The sequence below is a fragment of the Schistocerca cancellata genome, chromosome 3 (assembly GCF_023864275.1).
Source record: "Schistocerca cancellata isolate TAMUIC-IGC-003103 chromosome 3, iqSchCanc2.1, whole genome shotgun sequence".
In the NCBI taxonomy this organism is placed as follows: Eukaryota; Metazoa; Arthropoda; class Insecta; order Orthoptera; family Acrididae; genus Schistocerca; species Schistocerca cancellata.
Genome location: NC_064628.1, coordinates 869,774,664 through 869,787,151, shown reverse-complemented (window position 1 = coordinate 869,787,151; position 12,488 = coordinate 869,774,664). Strand labels below are relative to the sequence as shown.

The window sequence follows — 12,488 nt, the reverse complement described above, 5'->3', positions numbered from 1 at the left end:
AAGGGTATTTTGGAAACTCCTGGTCCAAAAAAAGGTAAAACTCTTTCTGAAAATACAGTAAGACTTGTAACAGATTTTTATGAAAAGGATGAAAGTTCCAGAGTGCTACCTGGAACAAAAGACAAAGTAAGTGTTCAAAAAAATGTGTACATGCAAAAAAGACTCATTTTGTTTAACTTGAGAGAACTCTATTATTCTTTCAAATGGGAGAATCCCGAGGTAGAAGTAGGATTTTCAAAATTTTGTTTCTTGAGACCTAAATGGTGTATCCTTGCTGGTGTTGCAGGCACACACTCACTGTATGTGTATGCAGTATCCACCAGAATGTTAAACTATTACTGGATGCTGTGAAAATTGAAGAATCGTATAAAGACCTAATTAAGATGCTTGTGTGCAACATGGAAAACCAAAACTGCATGCTACATCATTGCAACAGCAGTCCTGCAAATACTGCACTAACTGAGTATTTAACTGAAAAACTAAATGAAGATTATGATTTAGAAGAAGAAATTGTAATCAGTCAGTGGGTTAACACAGACAGGGCAGAAATGATCAAACAGTTTATCAGTGTTGAAGACTACATTTCTTTCTTGGTTCGGTCATTGGAAAAGCTCATCCCGCACTCGTTTATAGCAAAATCCCAATCAGCAGCCTTTAAAAGATTGAAAGAAGACCCACCACCCAAAACAGCAATTGTTGTGATGGATTTCAGTGAAAATTATTCTTTTGTTATGCAAAATGAGATCCAAAGTTACCACTGGAATAGAGGTGGTTGTACTCTACACCCAGTTGGAGTTTTTCTAAGAAATGAGGAAAACAATGTTTTTGTTTCCAACCACTGTTTTATTAGTGATGACCAAGAACATGACACTGGTTTTGTTAACTTTGTACAAAAACAAATTACAAAGTGGCTGTCATTACATCATACTGACATTGACTCAGTTCACTACTTTACAGATGGTTGTGCTGGGCAGTACAAAAATAGAAACAGTTTTAAAAATTTGACGAACACTTGAGAGACATTAATTTGAAGGCCCAACGCTCTTTTTTTGCAACAAGTCATGGGAAGGCAATTTGTGATGGCCTAGGAGGAACTATTAAAAGAATTTTAAGGAAAGCCAGTCTACAGCTTTCAGACGAAGAACAAATAATGACAGCAATAGATGTGTACAAGTTTTGTAAAAAAAAAATATTGAAAACATTCATTTTCACTTTATTGACAAAAAAGAAGCTGATTTGCTATGGTTAAAACTAGAAAAACGTTTTTCAGCAACCCAAACCATTCCTGGAACAAGAAGTTTTCATAACTTCAAACCACTTCCAACAAACAACCTTGAAATTAGAAGGACTAAAGGTAGTGTAAAACCCTCCTTAGTCTTTTCTTTCCATTCTTCTTCTGATTGGGTTTGTGTTGAACCATCCATAAATAGCTATGTGGCTGCAAATTATGATAGTAACTGGTACTTTGGACTGGTAAAAACAATATTCAATGATGAAGAAGATGCAGAAATTCTATTTCTACATCCTTCAGGACCAGCTGCATCATTTTATTGGCCTGAAAGAGAAGATTCTTGCCTAGTGCCTTTGGAGCACATAGTCTGTGTAGTAGACGCACCTCAATCAAGCGGCACTGGAAGAATGTATTACTTCAAAAAACACTGTATCAAAAGAACTGAAAGCTCTTGGATGAAGTGGAAAAACAGTTTGAATCAGCATTAATGTTTATTAAAAAGGCAAAATTACTCAAAAAATTCAATGTTTCAAGCAATCAGTTGGGTTATACATAAGTGTCGTAAGTACACTATCTTTGTACATAATTCTAATGTAATCTACTATAATTAATAAACATGTTAAAAAGCCATCATTATTTTTGTTTTATCAAGTAGCCTATATGCTTAAGAGTAAATTAAAACAAATTTGAGCATTCTATCAGGTCTGAGATTCTAGATATTGCAATTCTTATAAAACAATACAAAGATGATGAGACTTACCAAACAAAAGCGCTGGCAGGTCGATAGACACACAAACGTACACACAAAATTCAAGCTTTCGCAACAAACGGTTGCTTCGTCAGGAAAGAGAGAAGGAGAGGGAAATACGAAAGGATGTGGGTTCTAAGGGAGAGGGTAAGGAGTCATTCCAATCCCGGGAGCGGAAAGACTTACCTTAGGGGGAAAAAAGGACAGGTATACACTCGCACACACACACATATCCATCCGCATATACACAGACACAAGCAGACATTTGTAAAGGCAACTCTTTGTTGCGAAAGCTTGAATTTTGTGTGTATGTTTGTGTTTGTTTGTGTGTCTATCGACCTGCCAGCGCTTTTGTTTGGTAAGTCTCATCATCTTTGTTTTTAGATATATTTTCCCACGTGGAATGTTTCCCTCAAACCATTTGACCAAATTTGATGAAAATCTAAGGAGGTGGGTGTAAAATTTATTTTTTATTGGGTGATTTGATATGGAATGACCCTGCAGTCTGTATTGTGCTAGTTTAAATCACAGCTAATCTAAAACTAATTTAAATTGTTAGTAACAAAATTGTTAAGATAATGCTCCAGGAACTGAATGTAAGACTTTTGAGATCTTTGAAGCAGCATTGGACATTTATGGTCCAGTGTGAAACTATTCATAGCATAAGAGGCAGAATACATGAGTTACTGAGTTATTAATTTTTATTGATAATGCATGATACACTGACTGATATTAGGCAAGTTCCTGTTATCCTTGCCGGCCGCGGTGGTCTAGCGGTTCTGGCGCTGCAGTCCGGAACCGCGGGACTGCTACGGTCGCAGGTTCGAATCCTGCCTCGGGCATGGGTGTGTGTGATGTCCTTAGGTTAGTTAGGTTTAAGTAGTTCTAAGTTCTAGGGGACTTATGACCTAAGATGTTGAGTCCCATAGTGCTCAGAGCCAGCCTGTTATCCTTATTGATCAAGTGTAAGCTATTTTTAAGCTTAAAACAGTCAGAAGAGTAATACCTTACTAGCAAGTAGTTTATAAAATAATCAAGCTAAATATTGTGTTAGAACAATTACAAAAACTCTCATTTCTGGACCTGCTAAATTTTACTGTTGTAATTATAGTCCTACGTAGTTTTATGGTCAAGTCAGAAATCTTTTATTCTACTGTAAAATACCACAAAAATCCAAAAACAACTGTGTATCACACATACCTTGCGCCCATCCTCACTTACGGTTTTGAGACTTGTACTCAGCTGATAAAAATAGTATAGCAGAATTCAAGCAATAGAAATGAAATTCAAAAGAGCTGTGAAACAAACTAGTAGAAAGGACAAGATAAAATATGAGGTGAACAAATAATGTATCCTGCATTGAAGTCCCTGTTACTAGTGTAATAAAGAAACAGAAATTGCAGTGGTATGGTCAGATTAAGAGAACAGGTGAAAAAAGATCAGCCAGAAAATATATTTCCGTATACGAGGGTGATTTGAGAAGTCTGCTAAAGAAGCAAGAAAAAATATTTGTTTCATAAACAACTTACGTTACTTCTTGTCATAGTCTCCTTTCACACTAGGCCCGGGGATCCTCCAGCTTTTGCATCCCACTTTAAAAAATAGGTTCTGTCAAATTGTGCAAAATACTTGTTGACTGCAACTATCGCTTCCTTGTGTGATCAAATTTCTTCCCACCAAGCTAGAGTTTCAAGTTGGAAAACAGGAAGAAGTCACTTGAGGTGAATAGGGTGGCTGAGGAACCAGTTCAAAGCCCAGTTCATGCGTTTTTTTCCTTGTTATCATTGATGTGTGGGATGGCGTGTTATCATGGTGAAAGAGTGCCTTTTTGCCTGCCCACCTTGGTCTTTTTTCCAGCCAGCGCAACTTTCAAATGATCCAGCAGTGAAGCGTAATAGGGTCCAGTTATGCTTTTGCCTTATTCCGAGTACTATATTAAGATTATTCTGTGGGAATCACAAGAAACAGTGGCCAGTCTTTATCGTCTTTGGCGTGCTTTTACCAGCCTTTGTCCATTGTTTTGACTGCTGTTTTGAGTCTTAGTGTGTAATGAGGGATCCAGGTTTCAGCAACAGTCACAAATTGGTACAAAAAGTCTTGCAGATTTGAATAAACATTGCTAGACATTGTGTCAAAATATTGTGCCAGATGCACTTTTGGTTGAGATAAAACAGTTGCAGCACCCATTTTGCACACAGTTTCTTCATAGCCAATTCTCCTTGCAAGATATAATCCACTTGCTCCATTGAGGTGCCTACAGTCTCAACAATCTCATGAATTTTTATTCAGCAGTCTTGCAATAATGTATTATTGATTTTGTCAGTAGTTTCCTGTGTGGTGACTTCAGTTGAATGGCCAGATTGTGCTTCATCTTCGGCACCAGTCCATCCTCATTCAATTTCATTAATCCAAAAGCAAATGGTCTTCAATGATGGTGCAGGGCCCTTGTGCAATTCATCCATTTCTGTTTTCATTTCTGCAGCAGTCCAATCCTTCAAATGTAGATGTTAAATAACAGCACAAAACACAGTTGTCAACAATGAACTGTATGCTGTACAGTGTTAAAATTCTGTATAAAATCCTTGGCATAATCAAGTTTACCAAATATGAAGGTGCAACAGAAATGCTCCATTCTTTCATGGAAATTTACCAGACGTATCTAGCCACCCTCTTATGTTCTAGGTGAGAGATGAGGCTCAGAAAATGCTGGATGGGTACAGTGAAATATGACATGAAAACAAGAGTACAGGGTTATTACAAATAATTGAAGCGATTTCACAGCTCTACAATAACTTTAATATTTGAGATATTTTTACAATGCTGTGCACACACATACAAAAACTCAAAAAGTTTTTTTAGGCATTCACAAATGTTCGATATGTGCCCCTTTAGTGATTCGGCAGACATCAAGCCGATAATCAAGTTCCTCCCACACTCGTCGCAGCATGTCCCCATCAATGAGTTTGAAAGCATCGTTGATGCGAGCTCACAGTTCTGGCACGTTTCTTGGTAGAGGAGGTTTAAACACTGAATCTTTCACATAACCCCACAGAAAGAAATCGCATGGGGTTAAGTCGGGAGAGCTTGGAGGCCATGACATGAATTGCTGATCATGATCTCCACCACGACCGATCCATCGGTTTTCCAATCTCCTGTTTAAGAAATGATGGAAGTGCGGTGGAGCACCATCCTGTTGAAAGATGAAGTCGGCGCTGTTGGTCTCCAGTTGTGGCATGAGCCAATTTTCCAGCATGTCCAGATACACTTGTCCTGTAACGTTTTTTTCGCAGAAGAAAAAGGGGTCGTAAACTTTAAACCGTGAGATTGCACAAAACACGTTAACTTTTGGTGAATTGCGAATTTGCCGCACGAATGCGTGAGGATTCTCTACCGCCCAGATTCGCACATTGTGTCTGTTCACTTCACCAATGTTGCTTCATCACTTAAAACAAGTTTCCCACTGAACGCATCCTCTTCCATGAGCTGTTGCAACCGCGCCGAAAATTCAAAGCGTTTGACTTTGTCATCGTGTGTCAGGGCTTGTAGCAATTGTAAATGTAAGGCTTCTGCTTCAGCCTTTTCCGTAAGATTTTCCAAACCGTCGGCTGTGGTACGTTTAGCTCCCTGCTTGCTTTATTCGTCGACTTCCGCGGGCTACGCGTGAAACTTCCCGCACGCGTTCAACCGTTTCTTCGCTCACTGCAGGCCAACCCATTGATTTCCCCTTACAGAGGCATCCAGAAGCTTTAAACTGCGCATACCATCGCCGAATGGAGTTAGCAGTTGGTGGATCTTTGTTGAACTTCATCCTGAAGTGTCGTTGCACTGTTATGACTGACTGATGTGAGTGCATTTCAAGCACGACATACGCTGTCTCGGCTCCTGTCGCCATTTTGTCTCACTGCGCTCTCGAGCGCTCTGGCGGCAGAAACCTGAAGTGCGGCTTCAGCCGAACAAAACTTTATGAGTTTTTCTACGTATCTGTAGTGTGTCGTGTCCATTTGTCAATGAATGGAGCTTCAGTGAATTTATGAAATCGCTTCAATCATTTGTAATAGCCCTGTATTCTAGTGGGAAGATGTCCAGAAGTAGAAGATCCGTGAAGACAGAGCAGATGGCTAGTGCTTGTGGACCACACATGTGAAACTGGAGCTGGGAAATGATGGTGTTGATTATGATGATGATGGTGACATATATCCTTTTGTTGTTGGAACTGAGTTAAAAAAGAAAAAAAAAAGAAAGGTTGAACAAGACACCTATGTCTGCTCAAGTTCCAAAATGTTACTTGACTGCACAGTTTGATGGTTTCTGACAGAGAGAAGCTGTGTCCATAATGTTTGCCAATATTTTCTACTCTACAGCTAAGGAGCTGGAGCAACTATAATACACTCTTAGACAAAAAAGGACACACCACAAAGGAATTATCCAAATGGGAGAGAAGTCAGTGGAAGTGATGTACATGTACAGGTAAACAAATGATTACAATTTTACAAAAATTGGAATCTTTGTTCAAGAGAAAGAACTTGACAAATTGAGAAAGTCAGTTAACACGTTGGTCCACCTCTGGCCCCTATGTAAGCAGTTATTCGACTTGGCACTGATTGATAGAGTTGTTGGATGTCCTCCTGAGGGATACTGTGCCAAATTCTATATAGTTGGCATTTAGATCAGCAAAATTCCAAGATGGATGGAGGACCCCATCTATTCTCAGTAATGGAGAGATCCGGTGACCTTTCTGGTCGAAGTAGGGTTTGGAAAGAATGAAAATGAGCAGCAGAAATGCTTGCTGTGTGCAGGTGGGCATTACCTTGCTGAAATGTAAGCCCCAGATGGCTTGCCATGAAGGACAACAAAATGGAACGTAGAATATTGTCGATGTACCTGCTGTGCTGTAAGGGTTCCACAGACAACAAGCGAATGTATCCTGCCATGAAAAGAAATAGCACCCTAGACAATCACTCCTGGTTGTCAGACCGTATGGCAGGTGACAAATTGTTATCCCACCACTGTGTGGGGAGTCTCCGGGCATGTCTTCTGCCTGGAATGTCATTGACTGGAGTAAAATTGTCTTCATTGATGAGTCCTGCTTTGATGATGTGATGACCAGCAGAGACGTGTGGAGATGCCTCGGACAGCAATAGTATACCAACGTGATTGTCACTCACCATTGGCTCAGCAGCCAGGAGGGATGGTCTGGGGTGCCATTTCTTTTCAAAGCAGGATGGCATTGGTTGTCATTTGTGGCACCTTTACTCTGCAGCGGTATGTCAGTGATATTCTACACCACATTTTGTTGCTCTTCATGGCCTATCCTGTGCATACATTTCAGAAAGATAATGAGGAGTATATAGATATTCTCTAATAAGTTAAAGTAACTCACCATTTATCACTCTCATTAATTGTCTACATTCTGAGATTGCTGCCGGCCGGAGTGGCCGTGCAGTTCTAGGCGCTGCAGTCTGGAACTGGGCGACTGCTATGGTTGCAGTTTCGAATTTTGCCTCGGGCATAGGTGTGTGTGATGTGCTTAGGTTAGTTAGGTTTAATTAGTTCTAAGTTCTAGGTGACTGATGATCTCAGAAGTTAAGTCGCGTAGTGCTCAGAGCCATTTGAGATTGCCAATCCTTGTTGGTAGTGTAACTGCAATATTTTTTCCAGTAAGTCTATCACTTGTATCACCCAAATTGAAACCCTCGTCATTCAGCAAATGTAAGAGTGCTAGAGATCACCTCCAAAAGTTTTCAAATTTCCTACCACCTCATAGTACCACTACCCAGTAATACCTATTGTAGCCCAGTTAACCTCCCTTCCCTCAAATTAACCTCTTGTAGCAAGTGGACTCTGCATTGTTGACCTTTCTTACCTGCATCCCTCGATGCTCCCTCTGACTTTCCAAAAAGCCAGAATGCAATCTGCAGGATTTTTCTCCTGTAGGAAGAAGGTATGCATTATCTGCATGTACACTCCGACCAGACTGCAACTGTGTGCACACCCATGTGTCATGGTTACCCTGAGCTACAGGTGTTGTCCACTTCCTGCACAGGTGTTTGAAAACCAGCACAACAGCAACAAATACAACATGGCTGGGAACTCAGTATTTTACACCTACAGGTGCTACTCTTGGTGTCTGGTGGAGAGCCAGTTGATGACTGGAAGCGACACAGCCAGCATGGGACCACTTCCCTTCATGAGTCATGTGACTGAAAATAGTCAGCTTCAAGAGTTACACCATACAGTTGTGCTGACTGCTCCACAGGTCATCATTCAAAGTAACTGCCAATCAGCACCAACCTCTGCAATCTGACAAATCCTTCTCTTGGTGGACACCGAATTGCATACTTAGGCCTAGGACTCTTAGGGCTTCATTATGCACCTTCACCTGAGTTACCTGTTTGGTGACATCTCCTGTAGTAATTCCCTAATGGGTTACTTGCTAACCCACATAGACTGTACAGTGCTAAACCATGTTATTTATTCCTGTAACTGTATTCTGAATAAACATTTTATTACTTCTGGTCTGTGTGGCTGCTCTTTCATCTGTATGTACCATATCAGGTACAGTACGAGTTAGTGATAGTTACAATCCCACAGCATTCTCCTTTTGCCACTCATTCTGGGTGTTGCCCTCCCCCCCCCCCCCCCCCCCTCCTGTCCCCGATGCCCCCTGCCTTGTAGCTCTGTCCAATGCTGCTTCCTGTTGCCTGTTGTCCTGTACATTGCAGCCATTGCAGCCCTTTCCTTGAGGGAAGCATTATTTTGGATATTGGCAAAGAAGACAAAGATTCGTCCACCTCTCACAGCCTTATCTGCCATAAAATATTAACAATGAAGATAAGACTCTTCTTTGTGATATCTCCTCTGTCATTGGTAATGCATTTTCCACATTGCTCTGTTTATTTTCATCAATGGTGCCAAGAGTAACCAATATGCTTTGTCCTGTTCTCATCCCAATACCTGAATAGGAAAGAGTCCTAGCATTTTCAGTCCCATGTGCCATCTAGCCACCCGATGCTGCTTCCTTTGCATCTGCCTATTGCTGCTGCCCCCCTCCAACTCTGCTTGACGCTGCTTACACTTGCCCTGCATATTGCAGCCATGGCAGCCCTTTTCTCCAGGGAGGCTCTGTTTTGGAGATTGACTATGAGGATAAAGTTTTGACGACCTTTCACAGCCTTGCCCGCTGTAACAGAGTGACCCCTTCCCAAGAATGGCAGTGGTTCGGACAAAGGAACTGGTAACAAGATCACCCATTTTTTGATGGTTCTGGTGCCACTTCTCCCAATCTCATCCCATTTGGCATTTGGTGACAACATGCTACATATTCTGTGAAGGCTCTACTTGCAGATTACGTCCATAGATTCCTGTTGTCCATTTGGAAGTAGTGCAACCTTGTTTCAGTTCTTGTCCCGTCATTAGCACCAAGTGCTCTATTTTGCCTCCATTCACGTCTCCTGTTGTTGTTTGTCCTGGACCTAACATGCCCTCTATTGTTGTGTGCCTTTTCTGCCCGATCATTGTGGCCAATACTCTTAAAATTTTCCAGCGTCTGGGAGACTTGATAACAGAGTGTCCCAGAAGCATTGAGTCCTGTCCACCTGCTACCACTCGATGCTGCTTCCTGTTGCATCTGCATTTTACAGTAGTGGCACACACTCTTCTCTAGGGTGGCACTGCTACAGATATCAGCTGACTCCAGGGCTCCAGCTAGGTTCAGCTTTGCAGGGTTTTCTTTCGCTGACCTCCAGGGCTCTGAGGATCAGCCACCTCTGGAGCTTTGAGGATCATCCTCCTTGAGGCCTCTGAGGATCAACCTGTGAGGGTAGCTTGCCTCCAGACTCAACTGGCCTCCAGCCTCAACTGGCTTCCAGGCTCAACCTGCTTCCAGGATACCACCGGCCTTCAGTGGCTTTGCATGCAATGGATTCGTCAGGTGCACTACCCTTATTCTGCCAACCTCCTAGGTTAATCAGACCCTCTGTTCCTCATTCCATACCCCAGACTTACCTTTTCCTTTCTGTTCCTACATACCTTCCACAGGGATTGCTTGATGGAGTGCTTTCTCAGGCAGTCCACTCTCTTCCTTTCTGGGCTCTCACGCATATTACAGTGGCAAGCTTGCAGTGGAACATTCTTCTGTGGTTGGTTGGTTGTTTTGGGGGAAGAGACCAAACTACGAGGTCATCGGTCTTATCGGATTAGGGAAGGACGGGGAAGGAATTCGGCCGTGCCCTTTCAAAGGAACCATCCCGGCATTTGCCTAGAGCGATTTAGGGAAATCACGGAAAACCTAAATCAGGATGGCCGGACGTGGGATTGAACTATCGTCCTCCCAAATGCGAGTCCAGTGTGCTATCCACTGCGACACCTCGCTCGGCATTCTTATGTGCTCACACCCTTTTCTTACTATGCTTTATCAATGTGGGGTTCTCTGGTGGCTTCACATTCAGCAGATTCCTCCAGTGCCCCACTCTTTTCCATTGCGCATTTCTTCATGGCTGCTCTACACCATCAGTCCTTCTGCAGTCTTGTCACCAAGGGGGAAGGGGATGCAGGATTTTTGGCTGCTAGCAAGACGGCTCCACCATCATCTCCCCAAGGAAGAAGGGATGCAGTATCCACATGTACACTCCAACCAGATTGCAACCACATGCACACCCATGTCCCACAGCTGTCTAAGCTTCAGGTATCTTCCACTTCCTGCACTGGCATCTGCAAGTCAGCTCAATGACAGCAGCTCTGGGGAGCAAGTCATTGCGACGACAACAGCAACAACAACAAATACAAGTACAACAATAACAAAACAACAATGCTTGTTATCACTGGGAACTAAGGTCACCACTACTTTAGACGCTACTGTCACCTTCTCATGGCATTCCAGTTTATGACAGGGAACACAGCTAGTGTGGGACTCTTTCCCTCCACAAGTCACATGCCTGAAAATAGTCTGTGCTGTATACCTCTGCCTCAGAGGTACTTAGGCGAGCATACAGCCTCCGAGAAGTGACTCGTGATTGAGAGTTATGCCAGACAGTTGCACCGACTGCTCCTTGGTTCCTCATTCAGAGCAACTCTTGATTGGCACAGACATCTGCCAATCTGACAAATCCTCAGCATAAACTGACTGGTAGACCTAGGCATAGGACTATGACACTCACTTATGACTCCATCTACCATCTTCAATGGAAGTACCAGTCTGGTTATATATCCTGTAGTAACTCTCTCGGTGGTTTCTTGCTAACTGCTTTGTCTTCCTGTAATCTGTACAGACTTAGAGTTGCTTGATAGTGCTATTTCAGCCTTGTAACTGTATCCTGAATAAACGTGTCGTTACTTCCAGTCTATTTGACCACTGTTTTATCTGTATGAATCAAATATCAGAATGTAACACAATCAAACTCAAAACACTGTTGTCTACCTGTCCACCAAAAATGTCAATACCATAGAAATTTCAGTCCTATCCAAAGGCTTCAGCTTCATCCCACATTCAAATTCAGTAATGATGGACTTGTCAAAGACCAATTCTCTTTCTTCCAGTCCCTGCAGTGGAAACACTTTTTCACCTCCAACCCCTTTGACCAGAAGCCTATGTAGAATCTTTGCCTCTCCAATTTTGTGTCTTTATTCAGCGACCATCCCTCACTCCCATTCATACATTCCCTGGTTACCTAGTTATCGGTTCTTATTGACCAGGAGCTCCAACCATTGCCCACAGCTTTGGTCCCTGTATCAGTGACACAAACCATTTCCTTCAGCACCTCTGAACCACCCCACCCTATTAGCACCTGTGTCTTTATTCAGCACTGTTGATGCTGTGTCGCTATACACCATCATCCCCCATGCCTGTACCCTGTCACTGTTGATCAGTAAGTCTCCCAACATCCTACTGAGACTAAACTCGCCACCTTATTCCTTATACGTCTGACAGACTACGTCCTTACCATAACTACTTCTCCTTCAGAGGAAAAGTATACGACAAATACACAGACTAGGAATAGGAACTTGCTTCGCACCCTCTTATGCTAATCTGTTCATGGGCCATTGAGCAAGGTGCAGCAGTGGTTAGCACACTTGATGCGCACTTGATAGTACAATGGTTCAAATCTGTGTCTGACCATCCTCATTTAGGTTTTCTGTGATATTCATAAATTGTTCCAGGCAAATTCCAGGATGATTGCTTCGAAAGGACACATTGATATCCTTCCCTGTGCTTGAAACAATCCAAGCTTGTGTTCTGTCTCTAATGATCTCAATGTTGATGTGACATTAAACCCTAATCTTCCTTCCTTCCTTCCATTCTTTTTTTGTTCATGGGCTATCTAGAGGAAATCATCTTAGTTCAGACCCTGGTTCATGGTCACCTGTCCTCCTCCCATCACTGCCTCAATACCTTCTCTCCCATACCCTGCGCCTTGTCCTCCTGAGTCCAGTCTGTCCCCTTACTGAATGTGGATCTTCACCTCTGCAGTTGTTCTCTAAAAACCTCTGTCCTTATTAAGCCCAAAAATCATT

The 12,488-nt window shown here is 42.4% G+C and overlaps 1 protein-coding gene across 1 annotated transcript in view; it reads left to right on the top strand.

Moving 5' to 3' along the window:
• Positions 1-12,488, top strand: part of LOC126175933 (dnaJ homolog subfamily C member 28) — an 83,749-nt gene that overhangs the window by 3,351 nt on the left and 67,910 nt on the right. The window lies entirely within an intron of this gene.